Source organism: Bombina bombina, chromosome 7 (genome assembly GCF_027579735.1).
Source record: "Bombina bombina isolate aBomBom1 chromosome 7, aBomBom1.pri, whole genome shotgun sequence".
Lineage (NCBI taxonomy): Eukaryota > Metazoa > Chordata > Amphibia > Anura > Bombinatoridae > Bombina > Bombina bombina.
Genome location: NC_069505.1, coordinates 496,655,229 through 496,682,611, shown reverse-complemented (window position 1 = coordinate 496,682,611; position 27,383 = coordinate 496,655,229). Strand labels below are relative to the sequence as shown.

The following is a 27,383-nucleotide window of genomic DNA, read 5'->3' as shown; positions in this document are numbered from 1 at the left end:
AGAAATTGACAAAGTCATTGAAAACATATTAACAATTATACATTATACTGTCCATTTAACATATACTGTACTATTCCAATTAAAAACTAATTCCTAACTTCTATTTTTCTAGATGAACCAAAAAGGTGAAAAGAATTCTCAGCCTATGATCTCCTGAATATTTTTTTGCCAGCAAAAGTTGATGATCTAGTTGCTGTATAGTCATTTAATGCCCTTTTGTCCTTTCTACATACAAATGTGAAACATATTCTATATATTTATATTAATTGCAGCTTAACTCTGATCTGGATATCTGCTTTCTATCATCTTATCAAGAGAGATGTGACTTTAAAATGGAAAAGCAAACACTATAAAAAAAAGGGATAAAGTCTGAAGAAAAAGTGACAGCGAAACAATCATTTGCGAGAGTGAGTTTGTTGCTTTGTCACTGTCACAATGGGTCTTGGAGTGTTTGGGACAATTCTTGTGGTCACTGCTGTCACCTTCATCCTATATCTGGTCTCATGGGGGCGAAAGACAAGAAGACAAAACCTGCCCCCTGGACCTGCCCCCTGGCCTTTTCTGGGGAACCTGCTTCAGTTTAAACCTGGGGAATTTCCACAGACCTTGATGAAGGTAAAGGTCTTAACGTTTAGATCAATAGAGACTGACAAACTGGTAATGTTTCCCATGATCCCTCATTCACATCTGTTACACGTTTGATGTATGAAACTTTTCATTCTTAAAGGGACACTGAACCCAAATTTTTTTCTTTCGTGATTCAGATAGAGCATACTATTTAAGCAACTTTCTAATTTACTCCTATTATCAATTTTTCTTCATTCTCTTTCTATCTTTATTTGAAAAAAGGGTATCTGATCTATTTTTGGGGCTCAGAACTCTGGACAGCACTTTTTTATTGGTGGATGAATGTATTCACCAATCAGCAAGGACAACCCAGGTTGTTCACCAAAAATGGGCCGGCATCTAAACTTGCATTCTTGCATTTCAAATAAAGATGCCAAGAGAATGAAGAAAATTTGATAATAGAAGTAGATTAGAAAGTTGCTTAAAATTTCATGCTCTATCTGAAGCACGAAAGAAAAAATTTGGGTTCATAATATACCTTTTTGTTCTGTCAACGTGCAATAAATGAATATACTTATCAAATGTTATAACCTTCTGCATATGAAAGGAATATAAAGCAAAATAATGTTATTTCATGATTCAGATAGAACATACAATTTTAATTAACTTTCTTGTTTACCTCTATTATCAAATGTTTCTAGTTTTCCTGTCATCCTTTGTTGAAAAGCAGGAAGGTAAGTTCAGGACTGTCCATGTGTCTACAGTATGGCAGCAGTTTTTCAACAATGTTGTTCATTAGCAAGAGCACTAGATGGCAGCACTATTTCCTGTCATGTAGTACTAATGTTATACATTAGCAAGAGCACTAGATGGCAGCACTATTTCCTGTCATGTAGTACTAATGTTATACATTAGCAGGAGCACTAGATGGCAGCACTATTTCCTGTCATGTACTAATGTTATACATTAGCAAGAGCACTAGATGGCAGCACTATTTCCTGTTATGTAGTACTAATGTTATACATTAGCAAGAGCACTAGATGGCAGCACTATTTCCTGTTATGTAGTACTAATATTATACATTAGCAAGAGCACTAGATGGCAGCACTATTTCCTGTTATGTAGTACTAATGTTATACATTAGCAAGAGCACTAGATGGCAGCACTATTTCCTGTCATGTAGTACTAATGTTATACATTAGCAAGAGCACTAGATGGCAGCACTATTTCCTGTCATGTAATACTAATGTTATACATTAGCAAGAGCACTAGATGGCAGCACTATTTCCTGTTATGTAGTAATAATGTTATACATTAGCAAGAGCACTAGATGGCAGCACTATTTCCTGTCATGTAATACTAATGTTATACATTAACAAGAGCACTAGATGGCAGCACTATTTCCTGTCATGTAGTACTAATGTTATACATTAGCAAGAGCACTAGATGGCAGCACTATTTCCTGTTATGTAGTACTAATGTTATACATTAGCAAGAGCACTAGATGGCAGCACTATTTCCTGTTATGTACTAATAATGTTATACATTAGCAAGAGCACTAGATGGCAGCACTATTTCCTGTTATGTAGTACTAATGTTATACATTAGCAAGAGCACTAGATGGCAGCACTATTTCCTGTCATGTAGTACTAATGTTATACATTAGCAAGAGCACTAGATGGCAGCACTATTTCCTGTCATGTAGTACTAATGTTATACATTAGCAAGAGCACTAGATGGCAGCACTATGTCCTGTCATGTAGTACTAATGTTATACATTAGCAAGAGCACTAGATGGCAGCACTATTTCCTGTTATGTAGTGCTCCAGACGTGTGTACGCTACCTATCTAGATATCTCTTCAACAAAGAATAACATGAGAACAAAGTAAATTCAATAATAGAAGTAAATTAGAAACTTTTTTTTAATTGTATTCTCTATCTAAATCATGAAAGCTTTTTTTTGGTTTCATGTCCCTTTAAAGGAACATAAAGAGGGGTGGAGCCTGGAGCTCAAGGTGAATGGCGGTGTAATCTTTGAGCTCCGCTAAACACTGCTGAATTATATCCTATATATGGGCTAATCATTACCCAGCAAAGGCTGAAAGATGACAGGGGAAGTGTTGTAGCCGGTACCGAAGCTACTGAGAGACCGATTTGAGCGAGGCAGGACCGGACAAGCCATAGATACAAGACGGAGCAAGCGGAGCCGCCCCCATCTTAGCCATGAGGCCTAGCAGGCAGAAGCTACCAACAGAGGCTGCGTTCTGACTACCGAAGCGAACATAATGGCGGTAAGCTAATAAGAGCTGGACCCAGACCGCACATGTGTGTAGGCAGAGTAGCACCAAACTGACAATTACCCAGTCGATCTAAGAGGCGACCGAGGAGGTGATCGGCCTCTGCCTCCAGCCTGACTAGCAGGGCGACTGGTGGTCCCGCTGCCGGGATCTTACAAATAGAAAGCGCAGCACCGTTTAAAAGTTGCAATTATCAATAAAAAGGGACAGGTAATCTCTTGAAGGTGACACACTAAACAAGGACTGAAAAGTTTGCTACTATGGCCTACTCTGACCTCTTAAAAACCTTCTTTTTAAAAAAAAGGAAATAACAGATACTGACAAGTGCTGCAGGAAAATAATCAATCAGAAACTTAAGACACACAGTATACCACATGGGACTCAAACTCTCTTAACTGATAGTACAAGTGAAGTAAATATGCACTAAAGAGATATGAAAACTACATTAATATTAAAGCAACATATTTAAGACACTGAAGTGTATCTCTATATATGCCACTATTTTAATGCATGAATAGCAGAACCACGCCTCATCACAATTGGCGCTCATAGCCTACTACTGTCCTGATATGAAATCAGACCAAGATCTGCGCATGTAATTCACATCAAAGCAGCTGAAATAAAAACAGAAAGATAGTGGAGTGCAGAGATATTTTCACAGATGACATCAGACTAATGTAATATTCAATAAACGAACTGAGCCACCAAGCAGGTGAAAGATAAATATACAGTACCACCCTACCTAACAAGGAGTGAGATCATAGTACACAGCAGAGAGGGCAGAACAGTATAGATCAATAGCCCCAATTTAAAACTACTATTATTTTTCACCAGAGACGAACTCTGAACAGCTACCATGGCGGCGAGAAAACATAACAAATCTTCTCAAGGCCCTAAAACACAGCAGCTAATTTATTTTTTAAACCTGCAAAAGAAAAGGAGACAACCAACAAGCCACAGAAGAAGATATGGACTCTGACTCAGATTCACAGTTCGCTGAAGAGGACTCCATTCCTGTCACTAAAGCTGACCTTAGGTCGTTGGTATCTAAAAAAGATATTGATAAAAACTTCAATAAGCTATGGGAAAAATTTGACGCATTCCAGAACACTGTGACTGACAGTCTAACAGAAATAAAACAAGATGTAACAGATTTAGGCTCCAGAGTAGCGGCATTAGAAGAGGCGAAACCTCGGCAGCAGAAGAGCTCACGAATGTTACCATGCAACTCACAGCACAACAACAAGAGGTCTCTGAGATACAAGACAAACTAGAAGATCTTGAAAACAGAACTCGGAGGTGTAACCTAAGATTAAAGGGAATACCGGAATCTGTTACAACAGAAGAATTGAGTACCTACCTACATCAACTTTTCAAGCTATCTCAGGTGAGGTGAATGATGAAAATACCAGCTGGAAAGGGCCATAGGGCACTAAGACCCAAACCAAAAGAAGAAGCACCCCCTAGAGATGTGGTGGTCAAATTCTACAGATTCCCAGAAAAAGAGGAAATCCTTACAGCAGCAAGAAAGAACCCTACATTTAAATTCCAAGGATCAGTGATTCAATTCTACCAGGATCTCTGTGTCAAAACGCTACAAAGGAGAAGCGAGCTGAGACCACTCACCATGCTACTGAGGAAACATCAAATCAGATACAGATGGGGGTTCCCTTTCAACTTACACATTCTACACAACGGCCGATCATGAGTCTAAAAGAACAGCTGAGATACCAACAATCTGCAAGCAACTATCACTGGAGCCGCCGGAACTACCGCAACTGGAACAAGCAGAAGATTCGACGCAGCAATCATCTAGGTCTAAACAACTGAATAAACAAAGATGGACCAAAGTGACAAAGAAGAAATCCAAGACATGAGAATCTGATTCTACACACAACAAGGTGCTCATTTGCCTGTGAGGATACAGGAGATACAAATTAAGGAGATCAAGAACTACAAAAGTTAAATGTCATTTTACTGTTGAAGATTGTTTGAGAACTAAACTGTTGGTAGCAGAAACAAGGTAAACTTGAACATTTTCTATGCCCGACGTTAGCATCCCAGCAGTGGGAGTAAGCAACCACTCATATAGTGGATAATGTAAAGAGGGGGGGGAGGGTGGGATTGAAGGTTTTCTACATTTCTTATGTTTTACTCCTACATGCAGTTTTTAAATGTGGGAGATACCAGTTTTCATGTTTTTTATGTTCTCACTCAGTGTACCACAATTATTTTGTTGAAAACATTATGTAACCTGACTGTTCTTGCTTTTGTTCTCGCTCTGCTATTTTGTCTCTCCTACTCAAATAAATTTCCCAGAAACAAAGGTCCCCATCTAGAATCTCTAAGGAGAGCGGCAGAAGAATTGGTAGAGGCGGATCCGGGGGCGAGAGTCCCAGACTTCAAATTGTAAGTAATGACTATGACATACGTTTAGTATCACATAACGTTAGGGGCCTCAACACAGACCTTAAGAGACGGACGGCACTGGCCCAATATCTTAAAATTAAGGCTAATATAATTTTCTTACAAGAGACTCACTTCACCAAAGAAATTCCGAAATATTGGGCCAGAAACTTTACTCAACACTATCACTCAACGACAGACAAAAAGAAGCGGGGGGTCTCGATACTGATACACCAATCCCTGGGTTTAGTAGTGGAGGAGACGATCAGAGATCCAGAAGGGAGGTTTTTAATAGTCAGAGGTAGGCAGCGAGATAAACAAATTGTTTTATGCAATATCTACGCTCCCAATGAGACGCAGATCTCTTTTTTCACACACATCTCCTATCTGCTTACCCAATGGACACAAGATAGAATCCTGCTGGGGGGTGATTTTAATATAGAACTATATAAATTTCAAGGTGCAGGCCAGTCCAAATGACCCAAAAACAACTTAGGCATAACTCTATGGTAAAAAAAATAAAGGAGATTTTTCTATCCCACAACATTCTAGACTCCTGGGACACTCTATATGGGAGAACACTAGACTACACTTACTATTCCCATGCTCACAAAACGTACTCAAAATTGACTACGTTTACTTGAGCCAGATCTGGCTTCCTGACTTGGCATCTTCTACTATTCATGCTTGCGCTTGGTCAGACCATTCTATAGTCCAAATTCACATTAGAGAAACATTCCAAATTAGCACAACACGTCTTGGAACTATGACCCTTTGTGCTACAACAACCAGGTATACTTAACTCCATCTCACAAGCTATGTCAGAATACTGGGCACTAAACACGGGTTCCACTTCTAATCCGATTAGCACCTGGGCAGCACATAAACCTTTTATTATTAGAGGATTACTCATAAAAGAAAAGGCAGCTTTTACCAAGGCTAATAGATCTCAAATAGACTCTCTACAGGCTCAAATAGACACACTCACAAAACTACACCAACGAGACCAATCAGAAACATTGTTCCAAGAACTACAAGCAAAGAGAGTAGAATTATCAACAATTATGAATAGGGCATCTCTAGGGCAGCTCACAGGCTGAAAGCAAATTATTTTCTCTATCTAACAAGCCAGATAAGTATCTAGCACATAAGCTTAGAGAACAGACAAAATCCTTTTCTATACCAATCCTACAAAAAGATGATGGCACATGTACCTCAAATCCCCAAGAAATAGCGATAGCTTTGCTCAATATTACGCACAACTTTATGACGGAAACAAAACGACGCAAAACGATAAGACAAGACAGATGCTACATAGATTCCTAGATGAGGCTAAATTAACACCTATTGATAAAACGGTTAGGGACGAACTGAATGCGGAGGTGTCAGCCAGGGAGGTCCTTGTAGCCATTAAGGAGCTCAAGCCAGGAAAAGCACCTGGCCCAGACGGGTTCCCAGGTGAATACTATCAACTTTTCAAATCAATTCTAGCCCCACACGTTGTAACATTTTGCAACAACATCCTACAAGGTAAGGCAATCCCAACAGAAATTTTACAGGCTAAGATAGTGGTGATCCCTAAGCCAGGACGAAATCCAAAATTGTGCCAAAGTTATAGGCCCATATCCTTAATCAACCAAGATATAAAGATTTTCAGTAAATTTTGGCAAATAGACTCAAATCACATCTACCACCCTAATTCACCAGACCAGGTGGGATTTATACCCGGAAGAGAGGCCCTGACAATATAAGACGTACGATCTCCCTGGTTGACTACCTCCATAAGACAAAAACGCCTTCTCTGGTCCTGTCCTTGGACGCGGAGAAGGCGTTTGATAGAATAGATTGGGTTTTTATGTTTGAGGTCTTGAGTAAATTGGATTTAGTGGCCCATTTGTTCAGGCTATAAGAAGTATTTATTCTAATCCTACTGCCCACATTAGAGCGGCAGGCTACCAATCCAAGAGGATTGATATTCAAAATGGGACAAGACAGGGATGCCCCTTATCGCCACTTTTATTTGCCCTATGCATAGAGCCCCTAGCAGCAGTGATTCGCTTGACCTCAGAAATACACGGAGTCTCGTTGGGTAGCGAGGAATTTAAAATTTCTTTATTTGCAGACGACATCCTTCTTACCCTGACCAAACCAATGGAATCCCTACCCCATTTATATCGTATTTTACAAGATTATGCTGATATATCAGGGTATAAGATCAATCAGGAAAAATGTGAGGCACTATCTATCGCCCTCCCTGACCACACCAAAAAGACTATTGCAACCAATTTTGTGTTTGAGGGCAACAGGGGCAATTAAATACTTGGGAGTTAAGTTGTCGGACGATACCTCAAACCTATACAAATTAAACTATGTACCTCTGTATAAAACAATTAGAAAGGAGATTAAAAGTTGGAAAGCTGGAGGTTTTTCCTGGTACGGCCGATTATCGGCGGTCAGGATGAACGTTCTCCCCGACTACTGTATTTTTTTCGGGCCCTACCGATTAAGATCCCACTCCCAGAATTAGAATAAACTTCAGATGGATCTGACAGATTCATAAGAGGAATAAAAAAGCTAGGATACCTTCGCAAGTGTTAATGCAACATAAACAACTAGGGGGAGTAGGGGTGCCAAATTTACTTAATTATTATCAAGCAGCGAGACTAGCACAGACCACCTTAATGAGCAGAAAACAAAAAGAATTGATTTGGGTAAAGGTAGAGACTTTAATAGCAGGTTATAAACAATCAGAAGATATACTTTGGGAACACCCGAAAGATATCCTTAAACTAACTACAGCCTCAAAAGTAACAGGGGAAATGATGTCAATGTGGCACTCGTTAACTGGCAAGCTAAAACTTTTACCATCTGACTCATTAATAAGGCCATTAAGGACACTGATGGACCCTGAACATCAGAGACTAATTGGTAAATGGGCAAATAAGGGGCTCTATAGGCTAGCAGACTTTCTCCATAAAGGGAAATTAGCTACTTACCAACAAATACAGGAAAAAATACTACCAGACAAACTGCATTGGTTCCTATACTACAGATTGCATCTACTATAAATAAGGCCCTACCTAAACAACCTAGACAGCACACAACGACATTAGAGAAGCTGTGTAGTGCTGATTTCCATCATAAAGGTTTAATCTCTACCCTATACATAACACTACAATCAGCCAAACATTCTTCTAAATCTCCTTTAATGGAGAAATGGGAAAGAGATATCAAAATAATGCATTCCAAAGAGGAATGGGAAGATATCTTTAAGAGCTCAAGCAGAGGTGATCAGTGCAGATCTGAAAGAAAATTGCATCAAAACTGTTTATAGGTGGTATCTTACTCCAATGGTCACCTCACACTACACTCAAGCTGGCAGTAGAAATTGCTACAGAGGATGCGAGGAGGCAGGAACATATATACATATGTGGTGGGAATGCCCTCGGGTGCAATTGCTGTGGGCTAAGTTATCTAAATTGCTGAGTGAGGTGCTCTCAGAAAACATCACTTGACCGCGACCCAAGCTTTATTAAATGAACATATAAAACCCTTCAATTCAGCCACGAACACATTTATACACATTCTCTGTACAGCTACTAGGATATGTGTGACACCCACATGGGGAGAGATTATGGAAAAAATTAAACTAATTCACAAACTATCTGAAACAGCCTCATTCATACAAGCTAACCACGAGCAATTTTTAAAGATCTGGAATTACTGGATCTTAAGTGGACACTAACCAGACATAGACTGAGAGGGTAGGAAAATTCATTGAATTGTGTTTTTGTATAGAAATATAAAATTCTGGTAACTGCTTTAACTTTATGAACACCAAGGTAAGATCTATAACATTCTAGGGGTAAGAGGAAGACAAATGACTGTAGATAGCTATAACTGTGTAGGAAAGGGGGGACTCTCCCCCGGATCGACGGCGGATGGAATGGATGAGCAGGCAAGTTGATATTTTAAAGATGCATTGAGTGAGGGGGGAAGGGGAAAGTTTAAAGTTTATTGTTGATTGTTGTTATAATTCAGTGAAGGGGAGGGATGGATAGAAAAGTTTTTAAGAAAATGCAGCAGAGTGGCATGGAGAGAAAGGGGATATCAAGGAAAATTTCATATCTTCTGACAACGATCTGCTACATTCCCTAATCCATGGTGCTAATGTGGAGCGCATGTATTATCACACTAACTATTAGAACTTACAGATCTGACTATCCAACCATCAACTACTCTACTGGTGAACTTTGCTATCTTCAAACTCTGATAGTGGAAATATAATAAATATCATAGACTTCTAACTGAGAGACATTTTTCAGAAAATGGAGATGTTGATGTGTATATGGAAACTGTAAAAGATGTGATATACCCTGTATATGTTTTTGCAATAAAAAATTATTTCAATTAAAGGAACATAAAACCATAATTAAAACTTAGCTGTTTACTAGTATTTACTAATATTACTAGAACAAAGCAAATTTGATGATAAAAGTGATTGGAAAATTGTTAAAAATTGCATGCCCTATCGGAATCACAAAAGTTTTAATTTTGACTAGACTGTCCCTTTAAACAAAACACTTGTAACACCAGCCTATTGAGTAGCGAGCACATATAAAATGTTTTGATTAAAGGGACAGTAAACATTCAGAATAATGTTATATAATTCTGCACAATTATATTTATTCTGCAGAATTATATAACACTATTTAGCGGTAACTTCAAAAATTAAAAGTTTTTGCAGATTTTGTAGTGAAATGTTGGGACTCCACTCCAGGTTCTACTGAGCGGGTCCTCACAGTAGTGAAGGGCGAAACAGGAGAAATGGTCACTTGGCAAATGCAGGGTTAATACTAGGCAGACAGCCTAATCTTTCCAGTACCAATGGGGTTAAGCAGAGAGTGGTCAGTGACAAGCAAAGTTCAATTACCAGGGAGACAGTCCTATCCTTCACAGTAGAAAGGGGTTAGAAGCAGAGGACTAGTCAGTGAAAAGTAGGGGTTCGGCAACAAGTAGGCAATACAAGGTATCACACAGCAGTTCAGGGGTTAAACAGGAGAGTAGTCAGTAACAAGCAGAGTTCAGCAACAAGTAGGCAATCCAATGTAACACAGCAGTTCAGATAAATAGCACCCAGGAAAGTGCAAGACTAACCTATACTTGGGCAATAGTAGTAAGCAAAAGGAGGTACTTACAAAGGTGCATCAAAGGTGGGCATCAAGGAGAAAACACGGCGTGCGGGTGATGACATCATCGCCGCATGCCACAACCACCCGCCACGTCCATGGCAATGGCCATGATAACAGAATGGGCGGCGTGACATAGCCCCACTCCTAATGTTTACCTCCAGGAACCAAAGTCGGGCTTGGAGGGGTGAGCAGCCATGAAACTGGAGACCAAAGAAGGAGCATGCACATCACAGTCAGGAACCCAGGAATTATCTGCCACAGAGTAACCCTTCCAGTGCACAAAGGTATTAAAGTTGCCTGTGTCTGTATATGGAGTCCAAGATCTTAGCAACCTCATACTCGGGTTCACCTTGAATCAAGAGTGGAGGGAGGAGGAGGTCTGAGTCGAGTAATCTATCCGTGATGTAGGGGCTTGAGCAGTGAGGATGTGGAAGACTGGATGGATGTGCAGGGCTCTTGGCAAGGCCACTTTGTAGGGCAACCAGGAGAAATTATTTGAGGACCTTATAAGGACTAATATACCGAGGCCCTAATTTATGACAGGGCTGACATAGGCGAACATGTCAAGTGAAGACCCAAACATGCTCACCTACTGAAAAGGCTCGAATAGTTGCTCGATGATGGTCGGCAATACCTCTTGTATCTAATGACAGCTGAACGAAACAGAGTGTATACGTTGCTAATGGGTAGTGAGGTCAGTAAAGCGACGTTCAGCAGCAGGAACCCCCGTAGACTGAGCTGAAAGAGGGAAGATGCGGGGTTGATAGCCTGCTGCGGCTTGAAATGGAGAACATCGTAGAGAAGAGTGCCAATGACTGTTCTTTGCTAGTTCAGCTAGGGGCAATAGTCCAGACCAATTGGTATGCTGAGAATTGACATAGGCTCTGAGAGAGGTTTTCGAGATTTTGATTCGTTCTATCCATTTGCCCATTAGTTTGAGGATATAGCCATAAGACAAGGAAACAGTGGTTTCAATCATTTTGCAAAAAGCTCTCCAAAAGGTAGAAACAAATTGAGGTCCTCTGTCAGAGACAATATTTACCGGTATACCATGAAGTCGTACCACATGTAGAAGAAATAGACTCAACAAGTCTTGGGCAGTAGTTAGCTTGATTAAGGGTACAAAATGAGCAAGTCTTGAAAATCGATCAACCACAACCCAGATAACCCTCAGAAGGAGGGAGGTCCACAACAAAATCCATGGCTATGGGTGTCCAAGTTTGTTTGGGTATGGTCAAAGGTTGAAGTAATTTTATTAACAGCAAACGTCTATCAAGCCTTGACATACTCTTGAGAGGTGAGACACCCAACACATGTTGAGAAAGAAGTTTAAAGGTTCTTGTCAAACCAGGATGACCTGATAGTTTGCTATCATGAGCCCAGGATAGCACAGGAGTGCGTGTGTTCGGAGGTACAAAAAAGATCTTAGGGAGCCGTAGGGGCTTTTGGGAGGTTTTCTTGACTGAGCACGTTGTAATCTTTTTAGGAAGAGGCATGTTAAGCTGAGCAATCACACAGGGAGGAGGGAATGATGTGTTCAATATGAGCTTTAGAAGAATCATTAGACTGAGGAAACTGACGGGAAAGATAAGGATAAGAGACTATAAAATTAAAACGAGGAAAAGAATAAGGTCCACCTGGCCTTGTTGAGGATTGAGTCGATGAGCTGATTCTAAATACGGTCAGGTTTTTTGTGATCAGTGAGAATCTGAATGGGGGTTGGCAATACCCTCTAGCCAATGTCGCCATTCAGTAAGGGGCCATCTTAATGGCTAGGAGTTCACGAGTCCTCCTCATCGTAATTCCTCTCTGCCGGGGAAAACCGTTGTGGAGGAAAAAGGCTGAAAGGATGCAATTTGGAGGTTGGAAGGGTTCCTTTGAGTTAAGACTGCACCAGCTCCTATTTCAGAGTGCAGTCAACCTCTAGGGGGAACAGCAGGTCAGGATCAGGGATGGCGTAGTAGCAGAGGGAGCAGTACAAAAGGCCTTTTTTAGGAGAGGAGAAGGTGTGGCACAGCTACTGGAGGCCAATTCTTGCCGTCTCTGTTTCGTTTAGTCAGATCAGTAAGTTGGAGCAACGATTACTGGAGAAATTATTTTGTAAACTTGCGATAATCATTAGAAAACCCTAAGAACCTCTGTAGTTCCTTCAATGTGGTGGGTTGAGGCCATTCCAGGACTGCGGTTAGCTGTGTAGGGGCCATGGCAAAACCCTCCTTTGAAATAACATATCCAAGGAACTGGATCTGATCGAATTCGCATTTCTCCAACTTGGCTACCAGATAATTTAGCACGTGTTTCACTTGCTCATGATGCTCCAGGGTTGTGGAAAATATACTCTGGCGGAGATCCAAGAGAGAGAATTCTGCAGCAGAAGTGCGACCAGAGGTCCCGAATACAGAAGACAGTGCAGAAATGAAGGAATCTTCATCATTCAAGAGCTGAGCACTCTGTTCCAAAAGGCTAGAGCCTTGTCTTTCAATAAGGAAACAATAAAGGTGACCCATGACTGATGAGACTGGAAGGTATGAGAGTCATTGCGGAAATGCAGTCTGCACTGGTTGAGAAAGCCCCTACAATTGGTTGTGCCATCATATTTGTCAGGCAACGGTATCCTGGGTATACTGCCAGAAGCAGAGGAGGGACCGTGGCACTAGCAGCAGGGATATGTTGTTTGGCAACAGAAACATGAGTAGTGGTTTTGTCTGCAGCAAGTGAGGAAAGCATAGCGGTAATGGTTTCCAATTTGGAATCCAGACTTTGCAGGTGTGTGGCGTGGGTTCTCTGCATTTGTCACTGGAGAGAGATTGCTCTTGCTACCTCATTTGGGTACATGGTCCAAGTATAATGAAATGCTTGTGGGATATTTCCCTATCAGACCAATCCTGGCTAGTATTCTTATTATCCCAGCGTCAAGTGGCAAGATAAGGAAATATCCCAGAAAAAAAATATAAAAGTAGAAAATGAGAAGGCAATCCAATACTCACAGTAGTGAAAGGAGAAACCGGAGAATGGTCACTTGGCAATGCAGGGTTTAATACCAGACAGACAGTCCAATCCTTCACTGTACCAAAGGGGTTAAGCAGAGAGTGGTGAGTGATAAGCATAGTTCAATACCAGGGAGACAGTCCTATCCTTCACAGTAGCAAGGGGTAAAGCAGAGACTGGTCAGTGACAAGCAGAGTTCAGCAACAAGTAGGAAATACCATGTATCACAGCTGTTCAGGGGTTAAACAGGAAAGTAGTCAGTGACAAGCAGAGTTGAGAAACAAGTAGGCAATCCAATGTATCACAGCAGTTCAGGGGTTAACCAAGAGAGTAGTCAGTGACAATCAGAGTTCAGCAACAAGTAGGCAATCCAATGTAACACAGCAGTTCCGATAAATAGCACCCAAGAAAGTGCAAGACTAACCTATACTTGGGCAATATTAGTAAGCAAAAGGAGGTACTTACAAAAGTGCAGATTTGCGCCAAGGAGGACACACAGGTGTGATCTGGAGTGGCATCAAGGAGGGATAATAATAATTAGTTTAACCTGACTTTTATTTTTTAGTATTTTTAATCAATATGTAATTCCTCCAAATCAATATTTCATAAAATCTATCTTTGATCTTTCACTCCCTAGCTGAGCAAGACCTATGGATCCGTTTTTACCATCTATGTATTTAATATACGTGGAGTGGTGCTGATCGGTTATGAAGCCATTAAGGAAGCTTTGATTGACAACAGTGATGCATTTAGTGATAGAGGAATAATGGAAATGGCAGATGTACTCTTTAAAGATTACGGTAAGAGAATCAAATATGTTAGAGGTGCTGCTTTATCTTCCCAAGACAAACAGGATTACTTTAGAGTCCATCATGGAGTTAAACTACTTTAGAGTCATTTGCACCTCATCAAGACATCATCAGGCTTGTAAAGTCATCAGCTAAGGTACAAAAATTCTGGGTGATGACTTCAGAAGGATTAGCAGATTACCTTACTGATTATTTCACAGCATAAACAGCCAGTGAATGAGTCTAGAGTTATCTCATTTAAATATTTCGGCCTATGGGCCTAATTGAGGGTGGCTTCTGATGACTAGTCTGGAGTCATTGATTACTTCAGAATGACTCCAGGTTGATCATCATTTTTGACTAGGGTTGTTGTATGTTCTATCAAAAACAATCCACATATTCAAATATCTTTTAAACCAGCAAGATGTTTTTCAAGTGTGAAATATGTAGCAGACTCTATATTTGTGTATATGTCTTTGACTTGACACATTCCTTCATATCTTGATAGCGTTCATTATTTATTTTGCCTTCCCTTTCCATCACTTTTTTTATTGTGTGTCCCTTCTCACTAATTAGAATTAAGTGAGGTCATACACCATAAGTGAAATATTAACAATTATCTAATATCATATATCATATGCACATGTTTAGCGCCTAATGGACACCAAGCCAACTGCTATGATAGACTCCCCCTCCAGTAACCAAACAACACTATTTATAATTATTTTCAGGGATCATCTTTAGCAATGGTGAACGTTGGAAGACCATGCGTAGATTCTCTCTTACGACTTGAGATATTTTGGAATGGGAAAGAGGAGCATTGAAGAGAGGATCCCAGGAAGAAACCATGTACCTTACAGAAGAATTTATGAAGTCCCAAGGTGGGAAGATATAGTCAGTATTAGGTTCTTTAAATTAAGATTAAAGTTGACAAACAGACATGGGGGCCAGCTTATCAGTCAATCAGCCCCAATGCATCTATTTCCGAGTGAGCCTTCAGGCTCCCCGGAAACGGGAGTTAAGAAGCAGCGGTCTTAAGACAGCTGCTCCTTAACTCATACGCCCCTCTAAGGCAGCGGACATCAGTCCGTACGATCAGGTTGATTGACACCGCCTAGCGAATCTGCAGGGGGCGGCATTGCACTGCTTGTGCTATGCTAAATGCTGACAGATTATACTGTCGGCATTCAGCAACGTCTGGCGGACATAATCCGCTACAGCGGATCATGTCCGCCAGACATTGATAAATCGGACCCATGGTGTTAAAATAAGATAAATTAGTTTGATAGAGATAGATGGGGAGAAGACATTTTGATAGGGTGATGAAAATCTATGGGCAGAAAGATATTAGAAAAAATAGCCCCACAACAATGCCAGATTGTAAATTATATCAACTGGGTTATGATTAGCCTAGAATTTAGTTTTAAATATCATAGAAATAGATATTCTCTAAAGCTCGGGAGCAGATGTAAGTTCGTTTTGGACACATTTGCTGTCAAATTGTCACCTAATTCTATTCATATACAATAGTCATAATCTCAAATATGCTGTTACAATATTGTTGTATCAGAAACAATATTACCAGTTCTGGGGTTAGGGTTAGTAGGCTTCGGTTTTGGAGTTAGGGTTCTAGGCTTTGGTTTTGGAGTTAAGGATTAGCGGTTAGTTGTTCATGGTGTCTGTGAATGCTAGAGAGTGTTTCTAGAAATTTTAACTGAATGAACGACAGTCCTCTCTGACATAAAGGGGCTAACATAACTTGCATCCAATATTGCTATTGTAAGGAGGAAGCAGTGTCAGTTAGTACATTAATGCCTTTGAAATACATTCAAGGTTATGTTAAGGACAGGAACTATGTAAGCTAGGCTGCCATATTTAAACATTTTACTGGGTTGAAACATCCTTGGGTGAAGATCTTGAAATTAAACTGGTTTAGATGGTAACTGCTTTAATGGCCTTAATGGCCTGTTATCATGCATGTCATGGCCTGTGTGGGTGATGACAGGTGTTTGTCATGAAGGGAAATAGCTGAAACCAAAGTTGTTTTCAGCAATTCCCCTGAACTTCAAGCTCAGTTTAGTTCACTGGTTTTCAAACCTGTCCTGAGGCCTCAATAGGCCTGGTTTTCAGGATTACCTTAGATGAGAGCAGGCAAAATAAGCTTGTTTACTAATCAGCTGATTTTTTCACCTGTGCTCCTGGTCAGATATCCTCAAAATGTGGCCTATTAGGGAGGCCTGGGGACAGGTTTGAAAACCAGTGGTTTAGTGACATCACAAGAGGCGGTGCCAGTGTAGCTTCAACATAGCTGGATGGGGAAGGTTATTCAAACACTATCAAGAAAACCTTCTTTCAATGGGGTAGTCTTGAAAAGCAGCTCCCAAAAAATAAAAAATATGAAATATTTATAGTTTATTTTAAAGTGGAGATGCCTTGATTTTAAAATAGTATGTCATATTTTAGTGACACACACATTAGATATTCAGAATATTATTATATTTATATTTCATTGCATGTGAGAAGGCAGCAAAAAATGTTTACAAATGTATATTTTTGTTGGGATTTTAGTAAAATTTAATTGAAAATATTATTATTATTATTATTATTATCATCAGGTATTTGTAGAGCACCAACAGATTCTGCAGCGCTATGAACATAGGCGGTATAACAAGATAACATTTATAGGGATCAAATGGGTAGAGAGCCTGCCGAGAGTTGCACTGTTGTAGTCGGCTCTCATGAATGTGCTCATGAAGGTGATCTACAAACAGCTGGACTCATAGGCTTAAATGCTAAGGAGTTCAAGGGGATAGCAATGGAGTTAGGAAAGGCTAGTGTAGGTTGTATGCATCCCTGAACAGTAGAGTCTTTATGGAGTGCTTGAAGCAATCAAAACTAGGGGAGAGTCTTGTGGAGCGAGGCAGAGAGTTCCACAAGATGTGAGCCAGTCTGGAGAAGTCCTGTAAAACAGGAATGTGAGGAGGTAACAAGAGAAGAGGCAAGTAGGAGATTGTGAGCAGAGTATCTGGAGACACGGTTTGAGATGTAGGAGGGAGCAGTGCAGTTGAGGGCCTTGTATGTCAGAATTTTGTAAGAATTTTGTATTTAAATCCTCTAGGCAAGAGGAAGCCAGTGAAGGGATTGGCAGAGAGGTGCAGCAGATGAAGAGTGACATGTAAGGAAGATGAGCCTGGCAGAGGCATTCTTTATGGATTGTAAAAGAACTAGGAGGCAGCTAGGGAAACCAGAGAGGATGGGGTTGCAGTAGTCAAGGCAGGTAAGGATGAGAGAGTGGATTCAAATCGTAGTTGTGTCTTGTGTAAGGAAATGTCTAATTTTAGAGATGTTTTTTAGGTGGAAGCGGCAGGCTTTAGCCAAGGACTGAATGTGAGGAGTAAAAGAAAGATCTGAGTTAAGTATGGACTCCAAGACATCGGGCATGCGGGGGGACATTTTAGAGATTTTCGAAGAAGGGGGGACAATAAGGATCTCAGTTTTGGAGAGATGTAGCTTAAGGTAGTGAGAGGACATCCAAGATGAGATATGAGAAAGACAGTTAGTGACACGGGAAAGCAAGGATGGTTATAGGTCTGGTACAGAGAGGTAGATTTAGGTGTCATCAGCATACAAATGATATTGAAACCCGTGGGACTTTATTAAGGAACCTAAAGATGACGTGTAGATTAAGAAGAGAAGATGACCAAGAAAAGAGCCTAGCATTACCCTAACAGAAAATGGTAACGGGGCACAGGATGTCCCAGAGAAGCTACACTAGGTACAGTTTGACAGATAGGAAGAGGACCACGAGAGAGCTGTGTAGCAAATGCCAAAGGATTGGAGGGTTTGGAGCAAGAGAGGGTGGTTGACAGTATTAAAGGCTGCAGACAGATCAAGGAGGATAAGCAGAGAGAAGTGGTCTTTGGATCATGCAGTAAGTAGTTCATTGGTAAGAATTGCTGTCTCTGTGGAGTGATGGGGCGAAATCTAGATTGCAGTGAGTCAAGGAGGGGAGTTTAAAGTAAGGAAATGGGATAGATGTGCATATACTAGCTTTTCAAGAAACTTTGAGGCAAGAGGGAGTAAGGAAATAGGGTGGAAGTTAGATGGGGAGGTTGGATCGAGAGAAGGGTTTCTTTGAGGAAAGGTGTGACCAGTGCATGTTTTAAAGATGAGGGAAATATATCGGTGGTGAGGGAGAGTTTGAATATGTGTGTGAGTATAAGGGTAAGGGTAGAAGAGAGGGAGGGGAGTAGCTGTGAGGGGATGGGGTTGAGGGGACCGGTAGTAAGGTGAGAGGAAAGTATAAGGGCAGAAACCTCTTCCTCAGTAACAGGGGCAATAGAGCTAAATTTATGTCTATATAGGTTTTGGATGATTGTGAGCTTTGAAGGGGTGGGAGACTGGTAGTATGTTGAGAGCTTATTTCATTTCTGATGGAATCAATTTTGTTATTGAAGTGGCTAGCAAAATCTTGAGCTGAGAGAGAAGTTGTATTAGGAGGTGGTGGTGGGCAGAGAAGAGTATTGAACATGACACAGACATTTTGGGTTTAAAGAGAGTAGAGATAAGAGTAGAGAAGTAATGTTGCTTATAAAGATTAAGGGCAGAATAATAGGAGTTCAAGATGAACTTGTAGTGAAGAAAGTCAGTTGAACTGAAATTTTCTCCAGTGTCGCTCAGCAGTATGGGAACATCTGTATATGTACAGTGTCAGAGGAGTATGCCAGGGCTGAGTTTGGGTGTATGATTTTTGAGCTATGGTAGGTGGGGCCAGCTTGTCAAGGACCGATGTAAGGGTGGAGTTATAGTGGCAGATAGATTGGCCAGGGCAGGAAAATGAGGGGATGGAAGAGAGGAGAGGTTCTAGAGAGCTAGCGAGCTTTTGTTGATCTAATTACTTAATGCTTCTGTAAAGTTTGGTTTGAGGGGTAGAAGGAGGGAGAGTTGTGGGGAGGGATGTGATGTTACAAGTGAGGAGATGATGGTCAGAAAGAAGAAAAGGGGAGTTAGTGGATCGATAGCTGAAAATAAGATCAAGGGACTGACCATCTTTGTGTGTGGGAGAGTCAGTCCATTGTGACAGGACAAAAGAGGAAGTGAGTTTCAGAAGTTGTTTTACAGAGGACGCAGTGGGATTGTCAACAGGGAAGTTGAAGTAATAGCCAGGTGACTAGTTGCTATTGGGATCATTTCAATAAAATTGTTTTCAAAAGGTACCCTAATTTGGAAGAGGGTCCAATACATCCTTTTGTGGGTTGTGCCATAGTAGAAATAAAAGCAAATAAAACTGACAGCTTTAGAAAGTGTGAGGGACAGGGGAGTTCCCTGGGCTGAACAGGGGAGTTCCCAGGGTATGTCTGACGTTCTCTAACAATTCTCATGATTTTACACAAGTTAGTCTCACTGATTTATTTCACCAGCTGTTTGCCGGTGAAGTTTGCTAAAGATTCACAATACACTTATTTAAAAGACATAAAGTAATGTATACTAAACTAGAGGCAAACGCAAGTTAAACTGTAGCGAAAGCATTTCACTTTGATTTGTATTTGGTGCAAACTGAGACTAAATATCAGTGCCAGTTGGTCTGCTGTTCACTTCACTCTCCTTGGTGAGATTCGGTATCCCAGAGAGCGTCATTTATTTTCAATGAAGGAATCGCTCATCTCTCTGGGACTTTCAAACTGGAGAATCTGGAGAATGATTATCGGGGCCCATTGAATGTAAAGAAGCTCTCTGGGATACAGAATTTCAAAGGGGATATTGAAATTAAAGGGATATGCAACCCACTTTTTTCATGCTTTAGATAGAGCATACAATTTTAAACAACTTTCTGATTTACTTTTATTATCAAATTTGCTTAATTGGTTTCCTTTGTTGAAGGGGCAGGAAAGCACTACTGGGAAGCTAGCTGAACACATTATGTGAGTGAACGACAAGAGGCATATATGTGCAGTTACTAATAGCTACCAGTAGTGGATTGCTGCTCCTGAGCCTACCTAGGTTTGCTTTTCAACAAAAAGAACTAAGCAAATTAGATAATAGAAGTAGAAGTTGGAAAGTTGTTTAAAATGGTATGCTCAATCTGAAAGTAAATTTTTGGTTTCATGTCCCTTTAACAGAAGACTACCTAACACAAATATAAATTCTCAGATTGCAGAAAATACAAATGAAACTGAAATGTTTTCACTACAATTAAAATTGCATTTGTTTCTAGTTTAGTATACATACCTTTATGTCAGTTAAATAAGTATATTGAGAATTTTGAGCAAACCACATGCATATAGCTTAGAAGATACATTAGTGAGACTGAAGGTGTAAAATATTATTTTAATTTTACATAGAACACATGCAAAGTGTAATGTGACAGTATGATCTTAATTTGTTACACTGAAACTGTTAAAGCATAATCAGGAATTGTAAAATCCCTAAACTAAATATACTGCTGTATACAGAATCTAAATGCATTAAAATACAAAATAGAAAGTGCAAAGCTTAAATTTAATGAAACTTAAGGACATAATCTGATATCTAAAGTAATATAAAATCCAAAGCACAAAGTGTCAATGTAACAAAACTTGCATGGCATGCAGTGCTATATTGCACTGGGCCTGTCTTTCCTTCACATCCAGAAATGCAGGGAAATGCAGTTAAGTATAAAATCTGCCTTTTTAGAATCTTGTGAGTGATCTAGCAGTGCTGGAGGCTCATTATAGAACATCTCATTTGAGTGGAGAGCTTTAGATCATCAGGCCACCAATGTAAACCTAAACCTAAGTTTGTTCTTTGTATGCCTAACTTTGTGAATTTATTGACAGGTACCTCATTTGATCCAACATACTTGCTGGGGTTGTCTGTCTCCAATATCATCTGCTCCATTGTCTTTGGTGAGCGTTTTGACTACAAAGACAAGAAGTTTACTTCTCTTCTGTTCAACCTCAAAGAAATGTCAAGAATGCTCAACTCCAGCTCCGGACAGGTAAGTGTTGAAGGTGAAAGATAAATGTAAAGAATGGGGGGGAAACAGTGATTTCGTTTTCATACTGCTGTAAATCATTCATATTACAACCATCAAGTTTCAATAGTCATTACTGTTTATGACAAGAGGTTTCACTTTAATACAGGAGAAAATATATTATAGCAATAAATAAAAGATTTTTTATGGTAAAAGCAATCAGACAGTGAAACTATTCCGAGGATAGGGCTAAATGGCTAGGCATTTTTAAAGGTAATACTCAGTTCAGTTGCAAGGTTTATCTTTTAAAATATGGTTCAAAAGGGATCTGTAAAGGTTGAATTTGATGGACTTTTTGTTTTCTTTCAACATCTGTTATTCTGTTACTCTATGATCCTTTTTCATATATCTCTCTGATTATAGATTGTCAACCTCTTCCCGCATCTGTCTCAGTATCTGCCGGGTCCTCACCAGAAAATCTTCCAGTGTTTTCAAATGATAAAAGACTTTTCTTTGGATTCAGTGAAAGCTCATAAAGAGACACTGGATAAGAACTGCCCCAGGGACTTAATTGACTGTTTTCTCTGAAGATGGAGGAGGTGATTTTAATATATATGTGGCTCATTTTGTGTTTAGAATTGTCATGCTCTTATGTATTGAGCTTATTTGGCAGAGAAGGAAGTTTGTATAATTTTAATCTATTTCTATCCATTTAACAGGAAAAGAATAATCCCAACACAGAATTTCATAATGAGAATTTAGTTGGAACCATTCATGATCTGTTTTTTGCTGGGACAGAGACCTCAAGCGTAACAATAAAATACGGATTCTTGATCTTGCTAAAATACCCTGATATACAAGGTAACATCAATCATCTGAAGGTCTTCTTGTTATTGTCTAACTAGAGACTTTTAAAAGGAAAACAACTGACACTTAATTTTAGCCTTTCCGGCCTTCATCTAAAATTCCTTATTTTTATACCTTTAGAAAGGCACAAACTACTAAAGTAAATGGTTAACCACAATAAGACATTGTGAAGAATGCACCTGCCCAAACACTATAGAGTATACCGTATAACGAGTATAAACATTTCAATGCATTCCCTTGTTTTGTTTTTAATTTTGAATTGTAAGCATGTTGTTTTTTTTTTGTTTTTTTTACAATTTGTCTTTAGAGAAGCTGCACAAAGAGATAGATTGTGTTATAGGGCAGAATCGGTGTCCATCAATGGAGGATCGCAACAAAATGCCTTACACAGATGCCGTGATCCATGAGCTTCAGAGGTTTGCTGATATTGTCCCTATGGGGCTTGGTCATGGAGCCAGCAAGGACACAACCTTCAGAGGGTATCATATTCCCAAGGTCAGAATAATTGTAACATGTTACCAGCTACCTTGTTTAGATTAGAGAACAATTGTCTTATGAGGCTGTTGCTACAAAGTTTTCCTTCAAAATGGCACAAATGTTCTAATGACAGTGACATGTTTATAGGCTCAATCTGTGTTAGAACACTTCACCTAGAAGGGACTGAGCCATTAATGTCACTGTCATTAGTACACTTTGTTCCTAGCAGGGACTGAGACCAATATTTTGCTTTCATTAGTACACTTCATCCCTATGAGAGATTGATCCCATACATATGCCACTGTCATTAGTACATTTTGGTGCTAGCAGTTACTGAGCCCATGAAAAATCTCATTAGTACACTTTGGCCCTAGCAGAAACTGAACCCATTAGCATGTCACTGTCATTAGAACACTTTGGCCCCTAGCAGGAACTGAGCCCATAAACAGGTCCCTGCTGTTACTACATTTTGGCCATAGCAGGGGATGAGTCCATAAACCTGTCTGCTATTAGTACACTATTGCCCTAGCAGAGACTTAAAGGTAGATTTATTAAATGTCAGACGGACATGATCCACCGTAGCCCGCATTTAACAATGCATTTAACATTGCACAAGCATTTCTAGTGAAATGCTTGTGCAATGCGGCCCCCTGCACATGTAGGGCCAATCAGCCGCTAGCAGGGGATGTCAATCATCCCGATTGTATCTGATCGGGATGATTGCAGTCCGCCACCCTCAGAGGTGGTGGAGAAGTTAAGGAGCAGCGGTGTTATGAACGCTGCTTCTTAACTTCTGTTTCTGGCAAGTACGGGGGTAGATTGCTGCATCCGCTGCTTGATAAATCTACCTTTAAAATATGTCACCAACAGAATTGCAGGGTAAATTGAAGAGGTTTAGTAATCCTTTCTTTCTTTAAGGGTACTCTGGTGGTTCCCCTTTTGACCTCTGTCTTGAAAGATCCCAAATACTTCAAGAATCCTCATCAGTTTGATCCTGGGCACTTTCTTGATGAAAATGGCTGCTTAAGAAAAATGACCGCCTTCATTCCATTCTCTCTAGGTAACAACCCTATGTCAAATTCACAGATGATTGGGTAGCTGTTGTTTTCTGAGAAATGGTCATAGAACGCTGGTCACAGAATTGTAGGCAACTACAAAAAAAATTGCAGGTATTCACTAGAAATATGGGTTTAAAGGGACAGTGAAGTCCAAAAAAAACTTTCATGTTTCAAATAGGGAATGTAATTTTAAAAAACTTTCCTCTTTACTTTTATCACCAATTTTGCTTTGTTCTCTTGGTATTCTTAGTTGAAAGCTAAACCCTAGGAGGTTCATATGCTATTTCTTAGACCTTGAAGGCCACCTTTAATCTAAATGCATTTTGATAGTTTTTCACCACTAGAGGGCATTAGTTCACGTGTTTCATATAGATAACATTGAGCTCATGCACGTGAATTTACCACGGAGACAGCTCTGATTGGCTAAAATGCAAGTCTGTCAAAAGAACTGAAATAAGGGGGCAGTCTGCTGAGGCTTAGATACAACGTAATTACAGAGGTAAAACGTGTAATTAAAAACTGGGGAATTGGTAATTTAACCCTTTGGCTGCTAAGCCATTTCCCCACCTGGGTGCTAAACTGGTTTTTAACTTTTTTTTTTTTTTTAAATATATTTATTTTAACTTTTTTACATTTTTTTTACAGATCGCCAATACTGTTGGAAAGGTTAGGTGATTACCTTTCCAACAGTGGGTCTTGGGGGGTCTGTAGCTGCTTAGACGCCTGAGATACAGGCTTCTAAGCAGCATGCCCCCATCTCCCTATACTTGTCATTGTAAACTTTAAATAAAGTTGCGTGGTGACGTCATTGCGCGTGATATCACCGTGCAAAATGTCAAGCCCCGGCTATGCCTGTCACTATACAGGCCAGATCGCCGGGGTGGGAGTAGATGGGAACCCCCAGATTGCCCTCAAGGTGGGTAAGTGCTACTGACAGCTCTGAGCCGTCGTTTGCACTCAAGGGGTTAAGGGATTATCTATCTTTTTAAAACAACAAAAATTCTGGTGTTGACTGTCCCTTTAAATTCCAATAGTGGGTACTTTTTCTGGTTTGGAAAAAAAAAAGTCTGACATACATCTTCCAGTTCAAATTGACATCTTTATTTTGGAATTCTTTAATGAAATGTAGCTCCATTCCATGAATCAGCATTGTTTGCAACAATGTTGTACATATAGTGTTCAAGACACGTGCATGCTCTTGAGCCTACCTTAGTATGCTCTCATGGAAAGAAGTTTCAACATGGGATTGCAGAACAAAGAAGTGAAATTAATAGCAGAAGTAAAGTAGATAGTTTATTAATAGTGTATGTTCTATCTGAATCATCAAAGTTTAATTTTGGCTTTCGTGTCCCTTTAATTAAAGGGACATCAATTAAAATCATCTTGCTGGTGGGGGGTTGGCATGTAGGCCAGCACCAACCATCTGCAGTGGTGGAAAGATAGACTTTTAAGAGCAGTTTTGGGAGGTGAGCTTTCTGTAGACTATGAAAACATTTCATAAAAAATTATGAATAAAAAAAATGATGTTCTTATTGGCTAAAAGTTTATCTCAAAATTTTTTGATGTGGCTTCTTTCTCACTCCAGGAAAACGTGCTTGTGCTGGGGAAGCCCTGGCACGTATGGAGATCTTTCTCTTCCTTACAACTATTCTTCAGAAGTTCACACTGAAAACCACAATGAATGTAGAGGACATTGAAATCACCCCAGAACCTAATAGTAACGCATCAAGGCCTCGTGACTACACAATGTACGTTGTTCCTCGTTGATGTCTAACTATATTTGGTAGTGAGTTAAATTAGAATTAGAGATGGACCAATAATGTTACCCAGAAAACAAATGAATTGATACAACCTATAATTATAACATACTGTACATATAAGTGCTCTAGGGTTTTTCTTTTGTTTTGTTTTTTAGTACCAATATCTACATACATTTTAGCCCAAATATGTAATGTTTGAAAGAAGCTGACCCCTTAAAATAAAATATGTTAACTGTCAGAGAATTTCTTGTACAATTAGTTAATTGAATTTATTAAAAAAAATACAATGACCAAAATGTTGTCCATATATTGATATTGGTTTACTTTTATTTTATTGTGTTTAGACCATGCACCATTTTCTAAGCCTCCTTATAAGTCCACTTGGGTATGTAGTCTGTGGGGCTATGCACAATATTCTTGGTGACAAATTGAGTTGTAATCTATGTCATGACATAAGTACCACACTTACTGCTACTGATATCTGTTACTATACATCCATGTATCCAGCTGTTTTTTCCTGTTGTGTTACTGCATTGTTATCCTACCTTTAAATAACCAATCCAATCATGTTCCACTTTTATTACGATAAGTAATATACAAGAAAATATTATAATACCTCCTTTTGAGTTTTTTTATCCTAAATGCATAATTTTACTATATACTCATGTCTTACACTACACTAATGTCTGCGTGTGTACGTGGAAAAAAATGCTGGTTTATCCCTGTTACCTGATGTAGGTTACCTTAATGTATCTGTTTTTTTTTTCCTTTTATTTCAGCTGCTTATCACAACATAATTATAGCCAAACAGCCACACCGTGAAGATAGTTCCAACCAATCAAATCCTGTATAAAGTCATCATCTGATTAAACACAAACCCCTTGATAGAAAACTGCCTGTAGATATCACTGTTGTCCACTAAATGAGTTTTTACAACTCAATTTGACCTCTTTGGCCCCTCTCAGGACAGAAGTTTTAGGAGTCTATTTTCCTGCCCTATGTACTTGAAAGCTTTTATGGCTTTTTTTTTTTCTTTTTTTTTCTTTCCTCACAGGCCTTACCTGTAGTATCTGTATGGGATGGTAGCTTCTGATATTTGCATATAGGCCCTGGGATTTGGACTTTTTTACATTATTTCTTGTAAACTAATGTAGTCAGGAGAGGGGTTCAGCTTTTATTAGTATTGCACATCTTTCTCTTAAAACCAGCAAATAATACCACTGATAAACATATTAAACAAAGCAGGTTCTTCCAGTTATTCCTGAGGCACACCATATCAACCGTACCCTCCTGTGAATGAACTCTATTTGTTATAATGATCTTGCAATTATTATTATTAAAGGGACAGTCTACACCAGAATTGTTATTGTTTAAAAATATAGATAATCCCTTAATTACCCATTCCCCAGTTTTGCATAACCAACACTATTATAGAAATACACTTTCTACCTCTGTGATTACCTTGTATCTAAGCCTCTGCAAATTGCCCTATTATTTCAGTTCTTTTGACAGATTTGCAGTTTAGCCAATCAGTGCTCACTCCAGGGTAACTTCACATGCATGAGCTCAATGTTATCTATATGTAACACATTAACTAATGCCCTCTAGTGGTCAAAATGCATTCAGATTAGAGGTAGTCTTCAAGGTCTAAGAAATTAGCATATGAACCTCCTAGGTTTAGCTTTCAACTAAGAATAACAACAACCATGCCAAGTTCAAAGTAACTTAAATCCCCTTTCTTCCCCATTCTGAACTTCAGCAAGTCGTCTTCACCACGTCTAGATGTCTAAATGCATTGAGTTGCTGCCATGTGATTGACTGATTAGCAATTTGTGTTACCAAGCAATTGAACAGGTGTACCTAATAAAGTGGCCAGAGAGTGTATGTGTATGTATGTGTGTGTGTATATATATATATATATATATATATATATATATAATGTAAATATTTGCATAGGAAATTAGCACATCTAGGCAAGAATCCCTGCTTGCTTTTTCCCCAGAAATAACTCATATACAATGTTACCAATG

The 27,383-nt window shown here is 39.5% G+C and overlaps 1 pseudogene; it reads left to right on the top strand.

The window, feature by feature from the left end:
• The first annotated feature begins 309 nt into the window (after positions 1-309).
• Positions 310-25,649, top strand: LOC128666853 (cytochrome P450 2A4-like; annotated as a pseudogene).
• Positions 25,650-27,383: the final 1,734 nt, after the last annotated feature.